The sequence below is a fragment of the Neofelis nebulosa genome, chromosome 14, assembly GCF_028018385.1.
Source record: "Neofelis nebulosa isolate mNeoNeb1 chromosome 14, mNeoNeb1.pri, whole genome shotgun sequence".
Lineage (NCBI taxonomy): Eukaryota > Metazoa > Chordata > Mammalia > Carnivora > Felidae > Neofelis > Neofelis nebulosa.
In genome coordinates this window covers 38,684,449-38,712,308 of record NC_080795.1, presented here as the reverse complement: position 1 = coordinate 38,712,308, position 27,860 = coordinate 38,684,449, and the positions used below count along the sequence as shown (strand labels likewise).

The 27,860-nt window shown below is 39.7% G+C and overlaps 1 long non-coding RNA gene across 1 annotated transcript in view; it reads right to left on the bottom strand.

The window, feature by feature from the left end:
- Positions 1–979: 979 nt before the first annotated feature.
- The window catches only part of LOC131494288 (uncharacterized), a 45,895-nt gene continuing 19,014 nt past the window's right edge, over positions 980–27,860 (bottom strand). The window contains exons 3-4 of the long non-coding RNA XR_009253292.1: positions 4,617–4,779; positions 980–3,078 (exon numbers count right to left, since the gene is read on the bottom strand). This is a non-coding gene — a long non-coding RNA (uncharacterized LOC131494288). The remainder of the gene's footprint in view (positions 3,079–4,616; positions 4,780–27,860) is intronic.

Here is a 27,860-nt window from a genome sequence, read left to right as displayed (position 1 = left end):
GAGGCGTCCCTTGATCTGCCATATGCAAACTGGACAGCAAGAAAAGCTGGTGGTGTTATTGAGTCTAAGTCCAAAAGCCTGAGACTGGGGGATCGGGTAATGGTATGGGTCCAGGTCTGAGTTCGAAGCCTGAGAACCAGAAGCACTGATGTCCAAGGCAGAAGAAGATGAGTGTCCCAGCTAAAGCAGAAAGAGTGAGCTTGCCCTTCCCCTACCTTTTTTTTCTATTCAGACCCTCAAGGATTAATGGATGCACACATCCGTGAGGGTGATTTGTCTACACATTCAAATGTTAATCTGTTCCAGAGACATCGTCACAGACACAGCCAGAAATAACGTCTTACCAGCTAACTGTGCATCCCTTAGTTATTATCCCTTAAAATTACACTGATAATTTTGTCAGGTTGACACGTAAAACTAACCATCACACTATGTAAAAATATAAATATGACAAGTTATGTTACGTGATATATGGCATGATAAATATGGTGCTTTGTTACATACAAAATATAAATAGGATACTCATGTACAGTTTGACTCCCGTGTTTACTCAGTAGACAGTGGAACATGGTAAGAAAATTAAAAATTTGGAATTGTTTGGGGAGTATGCAACTAGGCTAAGACAATTGATTACACACGTAGTAGCAACTAACTCTCAAATCATAATCTTGGGTATGCTCCTCAAAATAAGTAATGTCATTTAATTGCATTTAATTTTTAGCTTGAGTCCCATTCTGTCTGGTAGCAGAATCACTTAATTTCTAACAGTTAAACATACTGGATTCAGGGTAGACTCAGTCAATCCAGAATTGTTCTTCCTCTTTTGTGGATTTCTAAGTCTTGGGAAGTTTACTTAGTGTCAGGGCACTGAGGGCAAGGGCCACCTCGTCTTGGCTCACCGTTTCCTACTTGGCTGGCATCGGCTCAGCCTGCCACATTCCCACGCCCCACCCCCACCTCCACCCCATGTATGCCTCACGGTAGCACTCCGTGGCTTCCCTTCATCCTACTCCGGGGGCCTCTTCACATCTGCCAGCTTTCTTTCTAATACTGTCGTGCTCTTCTGGAAGAGGCTCTGCAGGTACACAAGAAAAGTTCCTGTGCTCTCCCATACCGCTCTGGAGGCACAGCAGACTTCCAAGGAGGGTACCAATGAGGGAGTGCTGGGTAGGGGATGTCTTTGAACTTCTGTGACTACTCAAGCTACATTTCTTCTTGACTGCTCCTTCATCATTTTAGCGTGCAGAATCCCCTCAAATCTTGCCACTTTTCAGAGCCACAGATGGGAAATGGGGTACATGTTGATTTTGTCCTATAGCCCGAACCTACGTGGTAATTAGTGGCGGAAATGGCCAGCTTTCCACCAAAATGGCATGCTTCTCCTTCCATAGTATGGAATAATTGCCGCATCTAGACTGTGTAGCCAGGGGCTGTATTTCCAAGTTTTTGCATCAAGTTGCGGGTATGTAATTCAAATAGTTCTTGCCAACTGAATGAGAGTAGGGGTGAAGTATGCCATTTCTACAGCAGGGTTTATAAAAAGTGGGGGTGGCTTTCTCACCTTCTCTTTTTTTCTTCTGCCTGTTGGATGCTAAGTTTCCAAGGAATTGAGGAAGTCCAAGATGGGAGGAGCTGGAGTACATGAGTCATCAGATGGACAACAGCTGCCTACCGATCAGACCAACCTGCTTGGACACTTGCATTAAAAAAATAAAAAATAAAATACTACTGCGGTAAGCCTTCAAAATTTGGTGATAGCAGCAAGTATTACCTTAACAAATAGAGAGTTCTGTGGTCCTCCAGAACTAGGTCTGGGGATAGAGGGTAGATCCTTTCATAGCACACTCAGGGGGATCTGCCCTGTTTCCTTTCACATATATGCTGATCCTGGCCCATGGGATCTTCATCTCATCTGAATTCACAGGAAGAACTGTTTCTGGGTGATATTTATTCTTCTATGAATATTATTTAGCACAGGGCCAGGCCTGTCTGATGAAACCAAAGTCTCGTCCTTGGGTTTCAAACGTATGCTTAGCAATTTAAAGTTGAGTTTGCTTGAAGCTTAGTCTTTGCATTCTTACTGTTATAATTCTTCTGAGGCCCCGAATGCTTCCGGCTGAATGAAAGTTAGTGAGGTTAGCCTCTAGTTTGGGTAGTCTGAGTAGAGAAGGCGAACTTCAATTAAGATAATATCTTCTTATCTCCTGTATTTATACAACATGACATCAGGATGGACTTTCCATAAGATTGTATAGGAAGTACGTAAGGTCTAAGAATTGAGATTTACTTTTCTCTAGAGAGCACCTTAGATGAGCTCTGCCAACGTTTTCCTTGGTGGCCTTCCTTCATCTACACTTACTTGGCCAATCCTCACTTCTGACCAACGCATGATTTCTTTGGACGGCTCATGCTCGCAGACTGTCTTCACGGCTGATGGTTGGAGTCATTTGAACCTTTCAGGTGACCGCATTTATCCATGTTCTTGCCAATTGCGTATTTCTTTTAAGAAGTGTATGTTGGAGAATGACCAGCTATTCCTTAATTCTAAGATTTGGGGAATGGCATCTGTCTGCCCACTCTCCACATTCTCAAACACCGGGTTTTGGGGGAGGCCTTTCTCCTCTTGCTGTTTGGCAACCAAGTTACACTTTCTGGGAGGCCAACCGAATCCTGTCCCCCTAACCTGACTACCAGGCAAAATCTCTGCAGTTACAGAAGAAGGTCTTCCAAATGTGAATGGGTTGAAGAGTTGTGGATATATAGAATGCATTTTTGGAAAGAAAAGAAGTCGTGGCAGTAGATCCAGGCGGCTGAGATCCCATGCTGAGACCCTTGGCTGTTTCAAAACTACGCTTGCTATCACTCGGCACAAGGGTTCTGTTAGGACAGTGCGAGTTCGACATTCGCAGAATGAAAGATATTTGTAGTTGACTTTTGAGTGCAGATGGTGAAATTTTGGGTAATAAGGATGATCTTTATTTCCACGTTCTTCTTTATAAGGAAAAGGTTCTACTAGATTCTCTCAGTGGGCATTCTACTAGATTCTTCTTGTTATGTCGACCAATGTCTTCCTATTCACTGTGGAGATAAGGCAATAAACTTACTAGCGTATTAGGAATTGTTCAAATGTCTGCATGATTAACAGGAACTTGAACATCATGGACCTTATGGAAATGGATGTATCTTTTCTAGAACTGGGAGGCATCACCTCATGCTTTCCCTGTACTTCTCAGATAATAAACTGAGATTCGGAAAGGTAACACACTTGCCTCAAGTTATCCTTCTTTGTACAGAATGAGATAGAACCGTAAAGAAATGCATGCTAGCCAGGAAAGGATAGGAAACATGGAAACACTGTCGATGACAGGGGATGTGTTTTTAACATAGCAAATAAGACACACACACACACACACACACACACACACACACACACACACATATTTGCTTCATTAGGCAAGAAGCATGGAATACCAGCATATTAAAATCCAAGAAACAGCATACAAATTTTCTCTATTTTTAGAATGGTGTTATTTGTTAGGGATACATGTTCAGAGGCCTGGGCAGCTAAACCACCTTCTAAACTGAAAACAAGTAAATAAATGAGGTGCTCAAATAGGCACACCAAAGCAGTTTGAATATTCGAGGGAAAAGTTGTAGAGATGAACCAGATTATAAGAGCTGCTAATATGCTAAACTCGATGTTCACTGAATTATTGCAACAACCTGATGACTAGTATACGTTTTGCCATTGTAAAGATGCAGAAACTGAGAGGCTCAGTGGGATTAATGGAACTTTCTACACAACAACTAAGCAGCAGGGCAAAATTTGAACACAATTTTGTCTCGCTCCAGACTCTTTCCTCCCACTATAACTCATGCCTTCTTAGCCATCCAAAGAAAAGCAAGTTTAGCTATTTTCTAACTTGCTTTGCCCCTTTCTGTCTGAATCTAACTCTTGCTCCAATGGCGGCTTTACTGCTGCACTTGTCCCAATGTTTGTTAGGACCCGTGTACACATCCAAGGACTCACTGCCCTCTAGTGCACATCAAAGGCGCTCAAATAAATAGGAAATCATTTCCTCTTGTAAATCTTGTAGACTAGAAGTTCAACACACAGACTAAGGGAATTTGCCATTGGGAAAAAAAAAAAACCTTTCAAAATCCAGTGGTTCATAAAAATTAAAAAATTCTGCCTCAACCATCTCTTTACTGGTCCCCAAAGAGCCATAGAGTGAAAAGGTGTGGCCGGCAGTAACACACAGTAACTTGAAAATTATCTTTTGAAATACCGATCGCTGGTGATGCCCTTGCTGCTGCTGCCCCTTCTTTGGTTTCTTAGTGTGATATGCACGGCTTTGTGAGTGGTGCCAAAACTTGAGGTCGGGCTCACAAGTGAAACTCCTGTCTGGGCAGAATGAAGGCTTCCCAACCTTGCTTCCACACGCCCCTCACCCATTTTGAAATCTTCTCAGACAACGCCCCTCGGTCTCAATCAGCATCTTGATTTTTTTTTTTTTTTCTAGAAGGTAAGCGGAGGTGGAAAAAAGACTGGGACCCACACCCTTTTCGTTCAGATAGGCAGCACGTAGTCACAGCGTGCTGGTGAGGTGTCGTACCTCTTGCCCAGTCAAGGAGCACAAGGAAGGATCATGCAAGGCTGTGGACCTCAAGGAGCTTACAGCCCAGTGGTCTTTTATGCTCTTTTTTCGGACTCACATTCCAGTGGTTGAACTGGCATCTCCAAGGTGGGATCAGCATTATGGGCTCGGGTAGATAATTCTGTGAAAGAAATGGCAGCGTGGAAATTCAAAGGCAGACACAGAAGACCGTGAACTCATGCAGATTAAACTTCCTAACTCCAGTGCTTTGGCATCTCAAGAATCACACACTAATAGCCAATAGCACATTTCACATTCAACTGCTTTCTAGACGCTGGTGTCTGCTGGAGGATGGAGTTCAGAGGACAGACTTTTATCATTATGACACATTTGTACAGAGACTCTTCCAGACGAGTAAACATTCCCAGGTTTAATTTGGTCCCTTCACTGACCATCAGCTTTAATTATGTCTCTGGACCATTTGCGTGGTGTGTTTCATGCAAATGCCCTTATTAGAAAACGAGGTATCGCTTCAAGAATCGATCCGATTTCCTTCTCTGTCTGTAGCCTATAGCTTTTGACTTCAGCCCACAAACTCTGTTCTCCACCCACATGTCACCCCCCGCCCCCCCATCACAGGGAAATAGAAGCTCTGAGTGCATGAATGTCAAAACAATGTGCTAATGTGGAATCCGGCCACCAAGTTTGCTCCGAGCACAGCTATTGCGAAATCCAATCTATTTTATCACTCTGTCTTCGTGCTGGATTTAGCAGCTTCATAATTCCACACCTCTGTCAACGAGACCCTCATTATGCAGGCTTCTAAACATTTTACTTGGGGAAAGAATAAACAACATATTTAGTACTAATGAGGTGAGATATTGCTTTTTTATTTGCATTACTGTTTAATGATTGTGATATCTCCAGCACTTTGAGCTCTGGAAGCTTGTTTTGATTGATGCGATTTTTCAGTGAGCATCTCTTGCAGACAACTAGTTACTTGCACAGCACAGTTTGTCACATGTTCTGGATGTGTGGCCTCAGGATTACAGCAAAATGGAGTGCCGTCTTCCACTCACTGTGGTTGCTATACAGGTAATAATGCTACTCATTTTGTTTATGTTTCAGCATAAACATTTAAAATGGAATGTTCACCAACCAGAGAAATTTAATCATAACATTTTTTCCGGTATTTTTCTCCTTCTCCTCTCTGCTGTGCAATGGCTGTGAAATGCCAACAATTTTAAATGTTTTCTCTGATCCTAATTCATCTTGATTCTTCTTATTTTAATGTGTCTTTCAAAGATCATTTACTACAACGAAACGTTCTTTGGTCTATCTTGTAAAATAAAGTTAAATACTCCATACCCGCTCTAAACAAAGCATGACCGATAGCAGCAACTGTTGGTGTCTAAATGGGGAGAGTTTGGGAGCAATTAGAATAATGGCAGAATTAACTTCAGGACAGGCCAAATGCAAAGGCCAGAGGAAAAGAATAGAAGCTTTGTGACCAGGCAGTGCTGGGTTTGAATCCCATCTGGGCTACTTAGCAGCCTGTCCCAGTTACTTAATAGGACACTCAGGTTCTTTATCAATAATGGGGATTTTTAAAAGACCAAGGAAGAGCATCTTTTCTTTCTCTCAGTGTTTAATCCTTGAACTTTGAAAACATAGGCTACTCTCCATTTATACCCAAACTTTAGTATGCCTAGGGGACATTCAAGAATTTCCAAACTATTCCTTTACCAGGAGGGAAAGAATCTATTCTATTATGAGAGGCAGTCCTCAAAAAAAGCAAGAGAGTCGATGCCTTGCAACATGTTCCTAAACCCCAGTGGAAGCCACGTGAGCCTACTAGAGATCTTTATCCAAAGGAAGAAGTAAGAAAGGCCTAGAATTAAGCTGGGAAACTCGTAGCTGGGAACCTCTTCCTTCAACAGATACTTTTTCTGCCTCTCCATGTGGAGTCTGAAGACCTGGATCAAATTCTGATTCTATCACTCGCCAGTCTATAAAAGAAAACTCTATCCTATTGACATCAAGTAAAGTGAGGTAACGTAATGGAGACTGCTTCGCAAATTCTTTTTTTGTATGCTGGGTACTGTGTTCACTAGCTGAGATGGAGAAAACAAGACACTAATTAGAAATACAATTTAAAGTTATTTGTGGTTTTCCTTAATCAGTAAATGTAAGGCTTAGGAGTACTAAATTTGTTTTTTTTTTTTTCCTAAATGCCTGCGGTGAGATGTCAATGTTGACATCATTAGACCAAGAGCCTGGAGAGCAGGCCACACTCAAATATCTGTGGATCTCTTTAGTTACAACATTTATCCAGAACACCTCTGTGGCCCATTGGGTGTCACAATAGAGAAAAGAGGATGCTAGGAATTGAGTTAAAGGAAGGTTTCACAATGGATGAGCAGAGTTTCAGAAATGTTTTAAATCCTACGTGGATAAGACTTGGTGAGTCTGGCCTCAATGGGACATCAGAATTCTTCCTTCAGGAAAAAAAAAATTGATGGTATGAGTGCCTAAAGGAAATGATGCACATTTTTATTTACTGCCCAGAATCATTCTATTCCTCTTTATTTCTGCCATGTAATGTCACGAGACAAAATATACTCATCGATATAGTTAGCATAGAGCTAAAACATGATCATCAATTTTTTTTACTTGCTCGACCATTCTACATCACATCTTCTCCTCACATTTGCCTATAAACACGTGAATCACAGAAATGTCTCAAGAAGCACAGTCTAATTCATTTTAAAATTAGCAATAGAAACCATTATCTGGAGTGCAACAAAAAGTTCTTACCAAAAAAAACAAACAAACCAAAAAAAAAAAAAAAACCCCAAAAAAAGCTTCTTGATTTAGGCCCGGTTTTGAGAAATCCCCAAATATAATTTAGACTCTTTCTCTGATTCGAATGGTATATTTATTTATTTATTCCCACGTGTTCAGTGAATCCCTTCTGTGTTCCAGGCACGTGCTAGGGCCTGGGGTAATGACATGATGTGAGTCAGACATGATGCCTGCTTCTGCACACAGGCTGGGCTGCTGGACCCAGGGCATGGGGAGCCTTGTCAGAACCCCCACACATGGCGCGGAGGGGAAGCAGAAGCATGGAGATTTGAGAAAAGAGTGGGGGGGGGCATGTATTAGGAAGACTGACTTAGAGAAGAAATGGCAGAGGTTTGAGGCCTCCCCAAACTCTCGCTGAAAAAGAATTTCAGATGTCATTGACTTTCCATAAATAACTGTTTATAGGTGAGTTTTAAGTTTTTATAGCTCCAAGGAGATGCCAAGTTTAATGTTTCATATTATAGAATACACAGTGAATTGCTGCATTAAAATAAGGATTGGCTAGAGATTCGAAGTTGTGAGGGCCCGTTTTTATGTCTTTATAATAACGTTTTGGTACACAGCAATCAAGCTCTGCAGTGAAAACAGGCTAAAGCACACCTTTTATAAAGGGAGAATTAAATAAAAATTTTGGTACTCAGAACTATAATTACAAAGGATTAGGTAGGTGTTTGAACTTGGACACTATGGAGAATTATTTTCACATATGCTTGCTTAAATACACGCAACGCTGCCGTAATTTATTGTGATTACAACCAACCTGGTTGGCATTCCATAAGCTAGAAATATGGGTTGAGGCACCACTTGACTTAAATCTTTTCCAAGTCAGTGGCAATGAGTTGCCACTTCTAACTCAGAGAAAAGACAGGAATTAGTTCAAAGAGATTACTCACAATCCATCTGAATGTTATTGCGTTAAAAACACATACTGGGAATTTACTCATTTTATGGAATTCATTTCTTTCCCTATAACATTAAACAGTAACAGAGAATCTGGGTTCCTTTAGTAAAATATCACGTGTGTATCTATAAAGGCACGGAGAAGGCATGGAAATCAACTTTTCTGAGAATTAATTCCTTTCAACCCCTCCAGCTTCCATGCATTGTCCTTTTATGAGCCATCTTTCTGCCCCTGCCTGAGGCAGGGTCATAGGGAGATAGTGACACTCTCATGCCGAGAATAGCTGTACTGCTGTTAGCAGAACATTTTTCATCTCACACGTGAATCTTGACAAATATAGCTACTTACTGGTCTAGCGTCTCTTGATTCTCAACCCGCTCTCCATTTCTTTTGATGTCTACATACATCGAACCTTTCTTCTTTTTACCAGCGGTGCCCACTGGGGCTCACTTAAATATGCCCACATTTGAACCCAAGCCTGAGATGCAAGTTTCCATTCAGCCCCTCTTCTCTGTGATTCTCTGGATACCTGGGCAGGAATGATTACATGTTGCCTTTTGGAGGAAATAAACTAACGGTAAAAGGCTTGTACAGAAATTACAGGCTCCCACAGAAGTTAATACTTCTGTTAAGCCTGTTTTCTGCAGACAAATAGAGCTGCATACTATAAGTGGTGAGGAAAGTACCAGATCTGATGAGGATCATTAGCAATCTTTTAAATACACTAAATGCACCATGAATGCATTTCACACAAGTCAGTGTGATGTATTATAATTAAACGGGCAGAGCACTGCACACTTTGGGTTTAAAAAAAAAAAAATCAATTTGCCCAGGGACGACTCATCGCATGTAAACTATGAGAGAAGAGGAAAGAGGGGAGAAATGGAGAGGAAAGCCCCTTTTTGGTCCTAGCTCAGTAGAAGTAACTACTAACTCTTTACAGTGGACATTCATTTCTTGCTGACTTTTGGGGTTTAGGATAGGTATCTACACAGAAAATGCGTCTAAAAGCTGAATGTGACTTTCTGTCTGGTTTTAATTTATTAATGTGCATCAGTAGACTCACCTGTAGTTTGAATGTTAAGACCGTACACTGAGCTCAGCAGGTAATAATTATCCATCATTCTATGCTGTTTCCTTCTTTCCACTGGCCCGGTGCACCTCTCATGTGTGTGTGAGGATAGGTGGGCAGGAAGGTTGCCAGCCATGGGTCTATACTCACACCTGGCTGGAAGTGGGGCTGAAGTTGGAATAGAGTATTCCTACTCCAGACAACATCACGTGCTAACAGTCAGTCACTGACAAGATCCACTGAGAATTGTCAACATCTGAATATTAACACGACAAAGTCTAAATGCTAGCAGACACGGGGATCAGAGTAAAAATCTAGTCTATTATTACTGAACCAAGAGTTCATCCTGGGTGAAGAAGGCTCACATCACAAGTAGAACATGAGTAAATACAGAAGGTTCCGAAGCAATTGACCCTAACACATGTGACTATGAATAGTTCACCTTTAGGTTTCCAGAGGTGAGTTCTGGAGAGATAGAAAGTTAATAACACAGAGTGAATACACAGATGAAGCATGTACTGATCCTCCTAGAATCTCTTAACGGCTTAAACTGTAGCTGTTATTCCCCTTAAATTGATCACGTGTTTTTCATACCCATAAACAACACAGGAGTCAGAATTAGACAAGTTCTTGGGATGATCTAGTCTAGATCAGATTGGGATAAAGCCAAGCGACAAAAAAAAGTTGATTAGTTTTAAGTACATATACATGAAAGTCTAATTCCCTCGCTGTACATTAGATTCACCTGGAGAGCTTAGTTTTTGCTGTTGTTACGTTTGTTTGTTTGTTTTAGTTTAATTTGGTTTGGCTTTTAAAGTCCCTAATTCCTGGGTTCCATTCAAACCAATTTAATGGAATATCTGGAGGCTGGTCTCAGGCGTCAATATTCATTTAGAAACTCTCTAGGTGATTCAAATTCACAGGCAAAATTGAGAGCCACTAACCTAATGCTCTGCATCCTGAAAGTCAACTTCAGTCTTTTAGGGAAAATTGAGAAAAGTCATTGACTGGACATTCAAGTATAATATGAAATGAGGGAAGAATAATTACTATTTATAGTTACTATACATATCCTTCATTATGTTAATGAACTCATCCAATAAGCATTTATTAAGTGGCTACTCTGTGCCAAGCACAGGTACTAAGGGTAAGTGCAAACAGCAAACTCACAAGCAGAGACTAGTTCTCTGTCTTTTAAGGAAGCCTGAAACACATGACTCCTCTCTACCCAGGGGCCAGTAAAAGGAATCAGAGACAGTTCAAGGTCATTTCAGGAATTTCCCCGGACCTCTTTGCTTGCATCCTGGTGTTTCACAGATTTCATCTGCTTGGCTTGAGATCTTCTGCTCAGTGACTCCGATTCTGCCTGTGGAACTGTGACCCTGGTATTTACATATGATCTCTCCATTTCACTTTTAGATTCCTCTAGTACCTTTGATCTTCACATTGGTGTCTGACTCTTCCTACTCCAGGCTGCCTTAGATAGGTTTTTGCTCTTCAAAGAATAATCTTTTTTATAGTTCTAGTTCACAAGTAAAACGGGAGAATTCTGATTTATGCATATTTACTCCTATATCCCAAGAAATAACAAGTTACGGTGAAACTATTTTTTAAAAAAACAGCATTTTCTATGTTCCCAGTGTAAGAGACAACTCAATGTCAAGCATACCCAAATCCTAACTGATCAATTAAGTATACATTAAGTGCCACAAAGTTTCGGTCTCTTAAGAAGTGATTCTCAAATTTGGCTCTTGGTCAGGATCAACTAGCATTGAGTGTGTGGGCGGGCGGTTGAAAACAGCATTCTTAGGTACCGCTCAGAGTAACTGAATCAGAAGCTTGGGGGAAGGATGATGGAGGACGGACCCCTTGCTTTTTAAAAGTTTGCCAGGTAACATTGAGGCATGATGAGGGTTAAGAACCGCAGCTCTAAAAGAACGTATGACAGTGGAAAGAAACCCATCTCCAGCAGCTTTTGTTAACTCACCGGGAACCCCAATAAAGTATGTGCCTTTCTTGTCTTCAGAGCCTACAGGAAGCTAATAAAATTAATTCCACTGACCTTTCATAGGGAAGAGGAAGAAAAGGAAACTCAACGAAAGTGCACTGATTTTGCCAGGGGGCCATGGCTTAGATTACTACCTCAAAGTTTCTGTTTGGCAGGTACTTTGCCCAGGCATTTTCATCTTTTAATGACATACTCTTGGTTGAATTATTTTAAAGACACTTTATTCTCCAAGACCATAACCATAAGCCCTCCCTTCAAAAACCATTATTCTCCCCTTTCCCCTGCCAAAAAAACAAAAAACAAAAAAAAAACAAAAAAAAAAACCCATTATTCTCCCCAAACTTACATGGCTTTTGAAAAGAAAAAGAAAACAAGGTAATATCAAAAACAGATCAAGCAAGAGTCAATAATGGATCAGCACTTTTAGTCTGAAAAGAAAAATCAGTGTCATCCACTTCTAAAGATTAACAGGTACCCTTTAATTTATCTTGAAAACCTGGCGACTAGTTGTATAACTCCATCACATCTCCCTAAAAGTATTTGTGTTCTCTGTGGACACAGTATGGGGTTTCTCAATCTTTCCAACATCTCTCTTTAATTACACAGCAGGCCATTGTGTGCTTCACTCTCATACACAGACTCTCCAGCTAGTGGTACCATTGTGCTGAACACAGTATGGGGCCTTTCCATTTCTGCAAAATAGCTTTCTCATAGAAATTTCATCTGTAGACTAATGGTTTCACTACAGATTGTCTTTCCCCAAGTGGAAATACCACATTTTTGCTGTTAGACTTTTTCTTCTTCCCTTTACCTCAGTCACAAATCCCTTCCTCTGCGGGGAAGTTTTTGAAAGAAACAAGTGCATTAGGGAACCAATATCCTCTTTTTGTAAGAACAGACTTAAGAAATGTTAATCCATTATGTATCAGAAATTCCAAACCATTTTTCTTATCCTGACATAAAAATTTCATATTTCATTCCTTTAAAATTCTTTTTTTTTTTTTAATTTAAAAACTAGGAAGTCTTCTAGGATTTTCCTAACTTGCACATGGCTTTAAATTTAGACGTATTCATGTTTGGAATCCAGTCTGAGTCAGTATTTTTATCCTGAAATTATAGAAGGGAAACACTTTTTTGAAAAAGCCATGAACAGGCTGGCTTGTCTAAAAACTCATCTTCACATTTTTACTCAAATCACCAGTGCACATGGCCTCAATTTATTAGCAGGAAAGGTATGGTTGCATCAGAATGTATGCTAGTACCGTTGTGTTTTTCAGCCATTCTTTTCTTTGTTAATCAACTACTGTTACAAGGCATTTTGCTACAATTGCTTATAGACAATACAAACATGAGTAGCACAGGACTGTCTGGGTGGCTCAGTCCATTGAGCGTCCCGATTTTGGCTCAGATCATGATCCCACAGTGGTGGGATCAAGCCTTATATCTGGCTCTGCACTGAGCATGGAGCCTGATTGGAATTCTCTCTCTCTCCCTCTGCCCCTCTCCCCTGTTCACACACCCACACACACACACACACACACACACTCTCCCTCTCTCTCTCTCTCTCAAAAATTTATTTTAAAGGAGTAGCACATTGTTTCTGTCCTCAGAAATCTTGAAGTTTAAGTGGTGTGAAAGGGATGGAATTATTGAATCCAATAATGTTGTCAGAATCTGATAAACGTCACAAGAGACATACAAAGTGCTCCGCAGGTTCTGATAAGGGAGACTAAACACTCGATTAGGGTACAGGGAAGTCTCTGTTTTTCCACTCATTGAAGATTGTCGACTCCACCATCTTTCGTGAATATAGTGAACAGAATATCTTTAAGCTGCAGACGTATTCCTCGGGTGCAATCCATGCCTGCTTTACAAAAGTAAATGACCTTTTCCCACAAAAGAACCGGGCGCACGTACACATGGCTGGCTCTATTCTCTGCTCAGGTCCCCGAAGGTGGGGCATGGATGGCTGAGGACAGCCAGTCCTGCTGGCACAGATATGCTGCTTTTAGTTTGCACCACGACTGTCACTTCGCATCCTGCCAGCTATCTTCACAGACAGGGAGGGACAGGCCAAATTATTCTTATCCAAATTGAATCTTAGACTTATTAAAAAGTAGGCCAATTTATCTTCAGAATTTCAGACTGTGCTTTCTGGATCTTCTTTGCTCCTATTTCATACACTCATTTGCACCAACTTGCCTCAGAAATCCTGGGATACAGCCTATTAAAATATACCTGTAGGTCGCTCCAAAGCACAGGAAGACATGAACGACTGATAGTGTGCAAACAGATGCTATCAGCAATTAAAAGAAATCACCAATGACAGTAAGAATCACTCATCGCTTTCGCGCGGGGGGCTATCGTTTGCGATACCCTTTTGCCTTTCTTTTCTCATTTGCTCCTCGCAGCCGCTCCATGAAGTAATCATGCAGGTATTATTGTCTGTATTTTACAGGCGGAGAAAACGAAGCTAAAAGAGATTGTGTGGTTGTTCAGAGCCACACAGTGATCCAGTGCCATTGCCCTCACTCAAACAGCAGCACTGTGAGTCTAAATCCATTGCTATGCACACAGGTAATAGAAGTTCAGGCACCCACTTTGTTCTGAGGGAAATAGAAGCTTTACCAGTTTCTGAGACAGTAGACCAGAAAGACGGCTGCTTATTCTGCCTTCGTATTTGACCGCCCCTGGCTATATTACCCGGGACAGTAAGCTTTCTGATAATTTTCATTTTTTCCATTAAGTTACATCTACTGTTTGTCATTCAGAATGCATTAAATCAGAAGAAGAAAAAAAAAACCTCATAGGAAATCAACATTTCAAACATTAAAATTCAAGACTGGAGCATGATTTGGACAAACTGAGGATGCCACGTGATTTCTGCTGATACCATAGCTGTCACTCAATAGCTTTCTCAGGATTCTCCTCCAGCAGCAAAAAACAAAGTGTCTAAGCTCAGCCAAAGGAGGACCAATGATGATATGAAATGACAGAGCTTTCACTGCACGGGAGACAGCTTAGCTAGCTCTTGCATTGGACTCCTAAAAGATGCATATGGAACACTCAGTCTATGAAGGAAGCATGTGTGATCTTCAGGGAGAGCCGGCCAAAGTGCCAACGTGCATGGATTTTAGATAAGTCAGTGTGAACATGTGGCGCTGTGTGAATAAAATGTGATTGAGCCTGTATCATATTCTTACTTGACACATGAAGCAAAGCTTTTAGTTCTGGGCGTACTGGTGATGGAATTTTGTTCACAATTGTCTCATGAGAGCTTGTTCAGGGATTTTAAAACCGAAATCTCTTTATCTTCCCCCTCAGGAAAGACCTTAAAGGGAGCACCATACACTTAATAGTGGACTCTGTCCCTCCAGGGTTGAGAACCCATTTTTTTTTCTCATCGTCAACCTAAAGAGCTCAGCCTGTTGAATACTCTGGCCAGTGTTACGCTTCACGTAGAGAACCTTTTCTTTCCACGGCCCAATCAAAAACACGGGACCAGGAATTACGTATTTCAGTGGCGACGCCACATTCTTGAATTACAATTCTCTGGTCAGATGTAATAAGGGGGATAATCGCGTGCACGTGTCTACTCCTCCACTATGTTTGTTCATATCTACTGAGCTAAACAGATGGAGGGAGTGCCTATGTTTTTGTTTATTTGTTTCTATCTTACTTTGAAATCTCTAATGTTGTTGACCGATATAATTCTTCACCGTACCATTCATGGGTCATCTTAGGGTCAGGGTGTCTTAGACTGGGTTCCCCAGAAATCAGGACCTAAAACCAAGTGGGAGTGCTTTATTGGGAAATACGATCCAAGAAGAAGAAATGAGAGATGGGGGAGTGAAGAAGGGAAGAAGGGAGAACCAATTCAAAGACGCCTCCCCGAGTTGGCCGTTGCTATGGTGGTTCAATCCCATACGGCCTCCTGAAGAGCTTTAGAAAGCACATTTCAGGACTCCTATTAGAGTAGGACAGCAGGAAGCTCCTATCCATGCACTCCTGTCTCCCACCAGTCAAAGCAGCTCCAGATTACACTTGAGTGTTCCGAGGGTTTCCTTACTCCATGGCTGTACCACATGGTGGGCTTGCAGTGCTGGGAGGGTTTACCTGGACACGACTAGCTCGAGCCAAAGCAGAACCGGTTGTTCCTGTGGCTGCAATAAGAGAGAATCTGTGGTGGTGCCTAAGAGGGGTCTGATACATGAGGGCTCCATGATGGATGGAGAAACCACCTTCCCAAAGTTTATTTGTAAGTCTGCCCTGTGACTGTTTTCTTCCTCACACTGTTTAAATCTCTACACCCTTCTCTTTCTATAGACATATATAAAGACATCCTCAGGGTAATCCATAGAAACCCGTTTAACCCATAGAGATAAACATATTCACTTTTTTTTCCCCCAAATGAAAAATTGTGCCGAGCAATACTGCTATAACTCTATAGCACATTGTTTTAGCAAAACAATGCCCTTAGACATCTAGTAGCTCGTGGAAAATGGCTAATGGTCTCAGCCGAACCAGACTGACTTCAGAAATTCATTCTCACTAGAGTAATAGTGAATGATATCAGATCAGTATGACTGGTGGGGAAAAAAAGAAAAAGGAAAAAAAAAAAAAACACGAGAGTGAAGTAGTGAGCAAGAAAATTGGCAAAGGTGAAATTTTCCTAAATTGCTTTGAACAGACTGCTTCCCAACTTCCTTTCCTCTCACAGCTTTGCATCACATACATTGTTTCTATATTGCTCCTGCTCTGACCACAACTTTCCAGTCTGGGTCTGCAAGGCAATTCAAAAGAACATGGTGTAAATCAACAGTCTTTTATTTTTCATTCATTAATTGTTATGCCATTATTTGAATGGATAGAGAAGGAAAAATGGGAGAGAGTACTGAGCCATTTTGTACTTTTATTATGTTTGCAGATCAAGCCATTAAAATTGGGGGATACATCTATTTTTTATTGCGACCAAACTTTATTCCTGAATTCTAATGTCTTTCTTGTTTTTCTTTGCAGAATGGAAAAAAGTCTGAAAAGCAATCTGGTTTATTATTTTGAGGTACTTCTCAAAAATTCTTTTAAGAAGAGGTGATTTTTCTTAGGAATCTATCCACAATTATCCCAAGAGGAGAGACCATCTCTTTGACGTTTCGACTCCATGCTTAATCATTTGATTATGAACAAGCAACGAAAGCCGTAAAAAAACGTATTGAAGAGTGAGTGATGTCAATGCAAACAGTGGAGTAAGGAACTCCAAAAGTCCATGCCTCCAAAAAAGCAATGAGAGATGAGAAATCTGGCAAAAATGGCCAGAATCAACTTTTTTTTTTTTTTGAACTCTAGAAACCAGTCAAAAGCCTTTCATAACCAAGGTAAAACTGTATCAAGAAAAACAAAGTAAATCTTACTAAGAAAAGCGAGAGTTGTGACATTTAAATTTCCCATGCCCCATCTCTCACTCCCCCAGGGAAGCGGGGATCTTAGACAGAATAGCCTGCATTTCTGGTACACAGAAGGAGCAGAATGAACCACATTTACCAAGAACTGTGGTTGTTTGTTTTGACTTGTCTTGTGGCTCCATGGGAAGGCCAGCTCAAAAGCGTTTACTTTATCATACCTAATTCAGGACTCCACAGTGCTGAGGGGGCATTTGTCAAAACATTTGTAGGCAAATGTATTAGCTGTTGCTAAATATAGCAATGGATAACAGTTGGGGCAAACGATAGACTAACCAAACCTGGGGAGGACAGTCTCAGGGATTAGGTGCTTTCAGGAAGAAGGCTCTGAAAAGCTCTGATGTATTCCTGGAAATCTAGAAGTTCCCGCACATGCCCAGGCTGAGTATATGCACGGGGGGAAAAAAAGCAACAACAACAACAACAAAATACACACAAAAAAACAAGAAAGCCCTATGTTGTCACTTCTGGTTGACCTTCAAGCTTTGTGCGATTCAGAAATGAAGTCTAAAGCAGAGTTGTAAATGGCCTATTTGTGTGTTGAAGATGTGTTGCAACACACACACAGAGCCTACCGGCCAAAACTGAAAGATATTTTTGTTTCCAGGTGTTTGAGGTAGTATCTGTCCAAACACTGGCTAACCCCAAAGCTAACAAAATAGAGACTTCAGTCATTCCCCACCACCAAGAATGTCGACTTTAAAAAACAGGTCCAGTAGACAAATCTAGAACCACCACCAAGGCAAGGTCAAAAATAAACCCTAGGGGAATAAAATAAAATAAAATAAAGGAAATAAAAGTTTAAGAAAGTAAACCCTGGGTAGGAGGTAAAATCTGTTTCCCAGAGTTGGCACATTATAATATTCAAAATGTCCAGCTTTCAACAAAAATATATGAGGCATGCAAACAAATAAGAGAGCGCGACCCACGTATAAGGGGGTAAAAAGCAAGTAATAGGAGTTTTCTCTGAGGATGCCCAGACCCTGGATTTACTAGACAATGACTTTAGAGCACATATTTTAAGTATGTTCCAAGGGCTAAAGGAAACCATGACCAAAGAGCAAAAGCAAACTATGAGAACCATGTGTCATCAAATAGATAATGTTACTAAAGAGGTAGAAACTAGATTATTGCTGTCCAGAGTCTGGGAAGAGAGGGGACTGGAGAGTGATTATTAGGTCCAGGGTTTCTGCGGGTGTGATGAAATGTTCTAGGATTAGTTGGTGGTGATGCCTGTGCAAAATTGCCAATATACAAAAAAAAAAAAAAAAAAAATCACTGAATTGTATACTTTAAAATGATTAAAATGGTGAATGTGAATTATGTATTTTGTCTCTTTAAAAATCTAAATTTATTACAGAAATATGTCAAATATATTTTTTGCACTCTTAATTAACAGAATTACAATGCTATATTAAGTTATAATACATCCAATAAGCATATTTCAATTTCCATGAGTAAAGTAAATAACACAGTTCTTAATTCTGCCACACCTAGGATATTTTTTCTCAGTAAATATAAAGAAATGGATGCTAGGGTTGTTTAAAAATCCCTCCTAGGCAGCTGCCTGAAGAGAAAGAAAAAGTAGGCTTTTCTGTTTAGTATGAGAACCGGGCTATTTCTTTGAATTAAACAAATGTAAACATTTTTATCTCAAATCATTGGATTCCCAGGAATAATGGACTTTAACTATAGCTTCCAGTTATATTCATTTAAATTCAAATTTGGGACTAAAATCAAAACTCTTTCAAGTAAATTAAATAGACACACAAATTTATGTCTATGTCTCTAGCACTGGAGGTAGAGCTCCTTGATGTAATTAAATCCTTCATCATTTGGAGCCATTCTAAGAGTGCACTAATTGTACGCACTGAAACTTTCAGGCAATAAATCAGGAGCGAGGGCTCTCTTCCCCCAGTATGATTACAGCAATGCTTCAGCAGGAGTGCGCTTTCTCTCAGGGCTCGCTAATGCCTTCAGTTGTATCAAATTCCTTCTGAGCCAAATGGTAGTGGAATGTATGGTGCATCCTTCAAGATGCATTTGTTTGGGGGCACCTGGGAGGCTCATTCGGTTAAGCATCAGGCTTCCGCTCTGGAAGCATCAGGTCATGATCTCGGGATCCGTGGGTTCGAGCCCCGTGTCGCGTCGGGCTCTGTGCTGAGGGCTCAGGGCCTGGAACCTGCTTCAGACGCTGTGTCTCCCTCTTTGCCCTTCCCCTGCTCACACTCTGTTTCCCTCTCTCTCAAAAATAAATATTAAAACAATTTTTTTAATGCATTTGTTTCAAGGAGAGGCTGGATAAAACAACGTCGATAAAATGAACACTAAAACTTATAGTGTCTGATATTAACCATTTTTCATTACTATTTGTTCACCTGATGGGCACTTATTTAGCAGTCATTCATTCGTTAGCTAAGCGCTGCTCTTGACAAGGAATTGAAGTTTCACATTCACTGCTTTGGAGGAGGCCGCAGTATCTTGGGTGATCTAGAGACAAAACTACAAATAATGATAATTCAATGTTGGCAGGTCCAATGACAGAAACATGCCAGAGCGAGAACCCAGAAGAAGACCACACAGCATAACCTGGATGATGAGGGAAGGCTTCCTAGGGGAGTAAAGTCTGTTTCTCTGGGCAACACAGATGACTGGAGAAAGAGGAAAAAGGGAAAGGAATTCTGGGCACGAGATAATAATTCACGAAGATGCACAGGAAAGAAACAATGTGAAGTGTAAGTCAAGTGCAAGATGTTTTGCCTAGAAACGGTCAGATCAAGAAAGGCTTTGGATACCACATGAAGGAGCTTAGATCTGACCATATTGGTAGCAAAAAGCTGCTACAGAAGCAAAGTACAAGATGATTTGTATCTTGCACAGTACACTTTTGAGGGAATATGCAATTTTAGGGGACATACTAGAAAATGTTAGAGTGAATCATCTGTAGGACACGTACTCTATGCATCGTAATAAAAATTTACAATTTCATGATATATCTTTACTGGAGAATAAAGAGGACTTTTTGGCACATATGGGTATAGGTTTAGAAACTGAGTAAGAATGACACTTGTAAATCTAAGTACTATTTCCTCAAAAAAGAATTTCTCCTGAGTCAAGAGCAGATATCAAGAAAGGGGTTAGAGTTTAAGCCTAGGATCAGGGTTTGGGTTCGACCAGTGCTATCGTGAAAGTCCCAGTCTTTTGCAAGACCTGAAAAGCAAGGAATCCTAACCCTCACATATTAGGTCCCCGATACTTGCCTTCAGTCTTATCTAGAGATTCCTCAGTTCCAAAACAATGTCCAAACCAACAAATGACATTTGACTGAACATTTTTCAGTAAACTTGAAAAGTTAAATAAAAAAGTGAAACAGAACAATCAATCAGATCACCGCAAAATCCAATCAGCACAGAACTTTTTGTTTTGCTTCGTTTCTAGACAAGTTTTTAGGGACTGTCTAGATTGACCGTCAATCTGATGATTGTAAAGACCACAATGCGTGGTAAAGACCCCAGTGCACAACCGTTCAGCAATGCCATCAATTACTCTGCAGTAAATTGTGAATATGGATATGGCCAGAGGACAAAGCAGAAAAGAGTTGAGACAAATCCCAGATAAAGCATAAAAGCTGAGACTCCTCTTTTTTTCCTCCCTCTCTCTCTGAAAACTTTCATCTCGTACATTGAAACAGTGTCTTATTGTCCTGAACAAAATCCCTCCTTTCTCAGAGGAAAAACACCATGAAAATTAACGTCCACTAACATCAATGTTTGTTTGAAGTAAAGAGTCTATTATAACTCCATTAGAAGAGAATTGCTTGTGGCACCAAATTACTGTGGGAAACCAGTTCATGCTCCGCCTTCCCATACACACATTGCTAAGACCCCGTAGAGAATCCATTAGTGGGACCCAGAGTTACACTAGCCTATAATTTTTCTTTGCCTTGGGAAAACAGTAGCCTGTAATTTTTCTTTGCCTGAGGTTTTAAAAAGGCCGTCCCTGGCTGTCTCATGCATGCTGTCAGAGTCCCCAGTCCAACTCATATCCAAGTTACCGTCTGGACACCTTCTCAAGAAAAGAAGACTCGATGGAAACAGTTTTTCTTGTCTTACGGTTTGTCTAGTGAGCAAAGAATCCCTTTTAGCCCAGTTCTCTTTCTTGATTTTCCATTGCAAATTTGATTTTGATTTTGATTTTATAAAATAAAGTTCGCAAATATTTGGTTTTAGTTTAATATTAGATCAAGTCTGTCATCAAAAGTTTGCGTTTGATTTTGTAAGCTTTATACTGATACGAAAATCTACACTGTGCTAAAACAGATTCTTGGTCATTATGGAAGGCCATATTTTTATGACCATAGTGTAATGCTGAAATATATTATACCAAAGTATCTCAGCCTGACGTTACTTTAACAGATGGCATTTATCTCGTTATGGACACAAAAAGTTAAAATAATTGTGAGAGTAGGTCAAACATGGATTATGTTTACTCAAAGATACAATAATTTCTTAATTGTTCAGGTTAATGGAGAAAAAACAGACATAAAGCTTAGATAAGGACAGTCTCTATATTAAAAGGCATAATTTTAATTCAGTAATTTTATAAAAACCTCCCCCCAAATCTGAGTAGAATTATTTGCATCTTCTCTAGGTTAGTTCTTCTAAGAACTTGGACTAATGATAAAGCAGCAATGTCTTCCCCAGAGGGAAGTTTTAGATACTTTAATATTATACAATGTTGCTCTTTTCACCTATAATGATTTTTACATAGTGGGGGCGGGGATAGGAGGAAATATCACCAGACACATTGCTTTGGCTGTGGGAGTATTACCGCCTATATAAGATTGCATCTCCCATGACCATTGAACCTTGCATAGCTTCTCCTTTTGAGCAATATGGTCTTGTTATTCAGGATGCAGGTACTGATTTTATAGTAAATAGACTATGATTGTAAAACCAACAATGGAAAGGAAAATTCTAGAGAATTTACATATTATCATGTATTCAGCCAATGAATAGTTAATATCAGAAGCGTTTGGCATAGCGCATCACTCCATTCTTCTGGAACTACATCCTTCTCTTGACTCTTTAGGTTCTCTTCCTACCTGATTGCTCACTTACTCTCCTCTTTCTCTCTCGTCTCCAACTTAGCTTTCCAAACTGTGAACAATGGAATGTCTTAGGACTCAATCTTGGTATCACTTTTTAAATCTACATACCGAGAAACTCTTGGCGGCCTCGTCTTGTCCCATGGTTTTAAATACCACCTTTATGCTAAAAACCCTCAGGTTCACAAACCCACTCTGATCTCTCCTTGAAATGTATCCATTGGTTCATATCTAATTCTCTTCTTGACACAAATTCTTAAGTGTATGAAAGGCATCTCAAAATCAACTCTTCTAAAACTTTCTCCCTGTAAACTTACTTTACCTTCATTTGCCCTGTATCAATAAATAGCAATCCCATTCTTGCAACTGTTCAAACCAAAAGTGTTTTTGTCCTCCTTATTCCCTCTCCTTTCACAGCCCAGATCTGAGCCGTTAATACTATCGGTTTTACTTCAAAATATTTCCGGAATCCAACCTTTCCTTACCAATACCATTCTTAGCCCCTAGTTCAAGCCACCATTATTTTTTTTTTGCCTGGATATCACAGTCGTCTGCAATTATCATTACTGCTTACTCTGCTATTATTTATTTCTTACAAAGCAACCAGAACTGATCTCTTTACCAACAAGCTCAGATTCTTATTCTTCAGCTCAAATTTTCCTGTGTCATTTCATCTTATTCAGAATAAATCCCCAAGTCTGACTGTCACTTACAAGTGCCTACATGAGGGGCGCCTGGGTGGCTCAGTCGGTTGAGCGTCCGACTTCGGCTCAGGTCATGATCTCACAGTCTGTGGGTTCGAGCCCCGCGTCAGGCTCTGTGCTGACAGCTCAGAGCCTGGAGCCTGTTTCCAATCCTGTGTCTCCCTCTCTCTCTGCCCCTCCCCCAGTCTCACTTTGTCTCACTCTATCTCTCAAAAATAAATAAATATTTTAAAAAAATTAAAAAAAAAAAAAAAAACAAAAACAAGTGCCTACATGATCCGGCCCTGTTCATTTCTCTGGCCTCATTCCTACTAACTGATTGCTCTCTCTGCCCTGCTACTTCACTATGTTGTCTTTCTGGCTGCTCCTGGAATGTTCCAAGCCCATTCTCACCTCATGGCCTTTGCCGTGGCTGTTGTTTCTGTCTGGAGAATTACCTGTATCTATGTATTCATGGATTAATAAATATCACTGCATCACTTCATACAAGTTTTTATTCAAATGTTACCTCAAAAGGAGAGACCCTCCCTGACCACTCTGAGTGGAGGGGCACCCTCATCCATTCTCTGTCCATATTTGTTTCACTTGTTTATTTTACCTAACAGTACTTCAGAGCACTGACATTATATGGGTTCCTTTATTTATTGTCTACTGCCCCTTACCTGGAAGTGCATTTCTTGAAGGCAGAGATAGTTTTATTCTCTAAAGAATCTTCATCGACTTGGGCAGTATGTAGTAAGTCCTTCGACAATATCTGAGAGTCAACGAATTTGTTATGCCTTCTACTAGGGAACATGTTTTCCTGACTTCATGTTAAAAGTAATTTTAAAAGTTTTCCCTGTTTTGGAGAAAGAAGTGTCAGCTTCCCAAGCTGTCTTTCAATTTCTCAAAAACCTGCTTAAAATATAAATGATTACATAAGCTTTAAAAACAAGCCTGCTACTTTGGCAAAGAAACAGCCATGGAATCTCTTGCCATTTATTTGCTAGTGCTGAATTTCTCTTCTTCAAACTATTAACTCACTTTGCTGGTAAAAATATTCTGATAGAATCCCTCTCAGTCTTCAAACATTTGTTCAGTCTTCTGGTCTGTGACTGCGGCCATGTGTACATCTTAGCATTTGCTCTTGAAAGCTATTTAAAACAAAAATTAAAAAAATAGAATAAAAGAAAGCTTCTCTGATTTGGGGGAAATATCTTATTTATGTGGGCACTAAGACTGAGCAGAGACGAGTTCTCATCCAGCGTATGGTCCTTGGATTAAAGGTTTCAACACATTATGAATTTCACTTAAGGTCAATTTTATTACTTATTGCAACCAAACAAGGCAAATACATAGACATCTCCTTGTGAGATACACATTCTACAAGAATTCGACTTGAAAGAATTTCCCAAATCCATCCAGAAGGTAAAAGGGATAAAAATATGTGCAAGAGTTTTACATTATCACACACACAAAAAAGATTCTGTAAAGCATTTGGGATTTTCTCATAAGGAAGTTGAAGGCAACGCTCCTAGAATTCTCTGTCCCTTGGATATTCTTAGTTACAGATACTCTTACTTGTTGATGGCACCTCCCTGGCATTCATCACACTGTTAGAACTCTATTCTCCCCACTTTTGTTAAGTGTGGGAAAAAGCAAACTTTGACTTCCTTTCCAGGGTTCAAATATTATGTACTGTTTATCAAATAGCCGGCTTCAGCACATATTTTCCCCCAGGTATGTTTCAGTCAAACCTAATATATCTGCTTACTGTTATCCATCACAACAACAATATACTTGGGTTTTTTCCCATATATACATTTCAGAATCAAACATAATTTGGATTTGGCAGATGGTGAGTGGTATGTGGTCCAGATTTTTTAGAGTGCGTTCTTCTGGTGGTGGAGGAACTAAAACATCCTTCTTATTGAATGTTTCCCAATAATAATACCTTTTCCGATATGCCCATGTAGGGACATGCTTTTCTGGCATAGTTTCTTTGGCATGCTATGAATTCATGTGTAATATATGGCAGCAGTACACAGCAATATGTTTTTCTGCCTTCCTGATCTTTGCCCATTTTGGTCAATAATTTTACTTCTATATGTATTATGTATTCCCACTATACGTTGTTACTCTTTTTGCTTTCCTCAGTCAAATATATCACAACGACGTTTTGAGACAAGAAGTAACCTTTTGTGTTTACCCACAATTTTACTATTCCAGGCTATTCCTTTCTTTGGGCAGATATGAGTTTCTATCTGAAATCTTTTTCCTTTAGGCTGAAGAATGTTTTTAAGTTCTTTTAATGAAGGCCTCCTTGTAACAGATTCTCTCAGACTTTGTTATTCTGAAAAGGTCCTATTTTACTTTCGTTCTTGGAGGTTATTTTTGCTGGATATAGAATTCTAGGTCAATTTTTTTTAATCTTTCAACTCATTAAAAATATCATCCCACTTTCTTTCTGGCATGCATTATGAGTAATGAGAAGTCAGTTCAATTCCTTATCTTTGCTCCCTTATATGTAATGTATCATTTTCCTCTAAAAGCTTTCTTGTCATTATTGGTTTTTAATAGTTAGATTATGATATGTCTATGCGTGGTTTTATTCATATGCATCCAGTCTTGGTTTCATTGAGCTTCTTGAATTTGTAAATTTGTTTTATATCAAATTTAGGAAATTTTCAGCCAGATTCATTCAAAATTAGTTTATGCTTTTTCTTCTTCTCCATCAAAAACTTCAAATACATGTGTGCCAGAGAACTTATTAAGTAGGCCACTGAGTCTCTGTTTACTTTTTCTGTTTATTATTTTTCCTCTCTGTACTTAAGTTTTGAAAAGTTCTCATGCACTGATTCATTGTACGAAACATTTTCTTTTGTGGTATCTAACATGGAGTTACATCAGCCAATGACTTTTTTTCTCAGATCTCTATTTTTCATCCCAAGAAGTTTCATTTGCTTATTTTGCAAATAGGCTTCACTTTTTCTCCGAATTATGTTTATATTTTCTTATAAAGTTTTGAGCATATTAAGCCTATTTTAATTTTGTTCTCATTCCATCACTCTATATGAAGGTTCAGATATTTTAGCCCATGGGACTGTTTTATAAGGTCCATGAGCTAAGAATAGTTTATATATTTATAAATAATTATAAAAATGCACACATAAATACACAATACAACATAACAAAGAAAAACATGTTACAGAAACTATATGAAGACTTCAAAGCCCAAAATGTTTATTTTCTTGTCCTTTACAGGAAAACATTGTTGTCTCAACCTACATCATTTCTGAATACATTTCTTTTTTTTTTTTTTTAAAGGTTTAATTAGTTTTGAGAGAGAGAGACAGAGAGACAGAGAATGAGCAGGGAAGGAGGAGAGAGAGAGAGAGAGAGAGAGAGAGACAGAATCTGAAGTGGGCTCCAGGCTCCAAGCTGATAGCACAGAGCCCGACACAGGGCTCGGGCTCACAAACTGAGAGATCATGACCTGAGCTGAAGTCAGACGCTTAACCGATGGAGCCACCCAGGTGCCCCTGAGTACATTTCTGCTGATTGACTTATCTTCTGGCTATGGGCATCATTACTTCTTCAATGTATAGTAATCTTTGATTGCATGCTGGGTATTACATTACTTTGCTGGTTGCCTGGATTTTGAAGTCTTTAATTTAATTTAACTTAATTTAATTTAATTTAATTTAATTTTAATGTTTATTTATTTTTGAGAGAGAGAGACAGAGACAGAGTGTGAGCAGGGGAAAGGCAGAGAGAGAAGGAGACACAGAGTCCAGAAGCAGGCTCCAGGCTCTGAGCTGTCAACACAGAGCCCGATGTGGGGCTCGAACTCATGAACTGTGAGATCCTGTCTTGAGCAGAAGTCAGACACTTAACCTACTGAGCCAACTAGGCACTCTTGAAGTCTTTTCAAAAGAATATTGAGTTTTATTCTGAAAAGTAGTATTTTTATTGGCCAACCATTTGATCATTTTGAGAATTATTTTACAGCTTGTTAGGGCAGGTTTAGAGTAACCTTTATCTTTTTTTTTTTTTTTAATTTTTTTTTTAACGTTTATTTATTTTTGAGACAGAGAGAGACAGAGCATGAACGGGGGAGGGTCACAGAGAGAAGGAGACACAGAATCTGAAACAGGCTCCAGGCTCTGAGCTGTCAGCACTGAGCCCGATGCGGGGCTCGAACCCACGGACCGTGAGATCGTGACCTGAGCCGAAGTCGGACGCTTAACCGACTGAGCCACCCAAGCGCCCCGAGTAACCTTTATCTTAAAAGTAGTTTAGCTCTACTCGTAAGGTATGGCCTTCTGAAGTCTCTCCTGAATACCCCAATTAGTCAATAAGTTCTCTCCATTCTGGAGAGTCAAATTTTGAATGTCTTCCAACTCATTGTGATCTCCAGTAAGTTTTTTTTTAATATCTTATTCTCTATATGGTGTTCTTTACTCAGTCTGATTAATACCAACATAATCTTTAGTCAAAGACTTTGACTAACTTAAGCACACCAACTTAGTATTTAGCTGAAGTCAAGAGACTTTATTGATTTCTGCGGCTCTTTGTTGACATAGCTTTCTCTTAACTCAGAGTCTGCAATAAACCCATCTCATGTTAATATGAATAATGCATTTCTATGAAAATATCTGAATTGTCCAAAACAAATTTCTTTAAAAAACTCATATTTATAACCTTAAACTACTATCTTAGATAATTCTAGAAAAACACAAGAATATGCAAATACACATTCCATTAACCATCATTACAAAGATGTAACCACATATACTATAATCTCTACATTTTTGAGAGAATGAAGGTCAAAATTACATAGAGTACTGGGGCACCTGGTTGGCTCAGCCAGTTGTGTCTGACTTTTGACTTTGACTCAGGTCATGATCTTGGAGTTCATGCGTTCCAGCCCTGGGTTGGACTCTACATTGACAGTGCAAAGCCTGCCTGGGATTCTGTCACCCTCTCTCTCTGCCCCTCCCCTACTCACTTTCTCTGTCTCTCAAAACAAATAAAGTTTATATTTAAAAAAACCTACATAGAGCACTAATTTTTTTTTCATTTTACTGAGATTTAATTCACGTACCATACAGTTTATTCATTTAAAATATATAATACAGTGGTTTTTAGTACATTCACAGAGTAT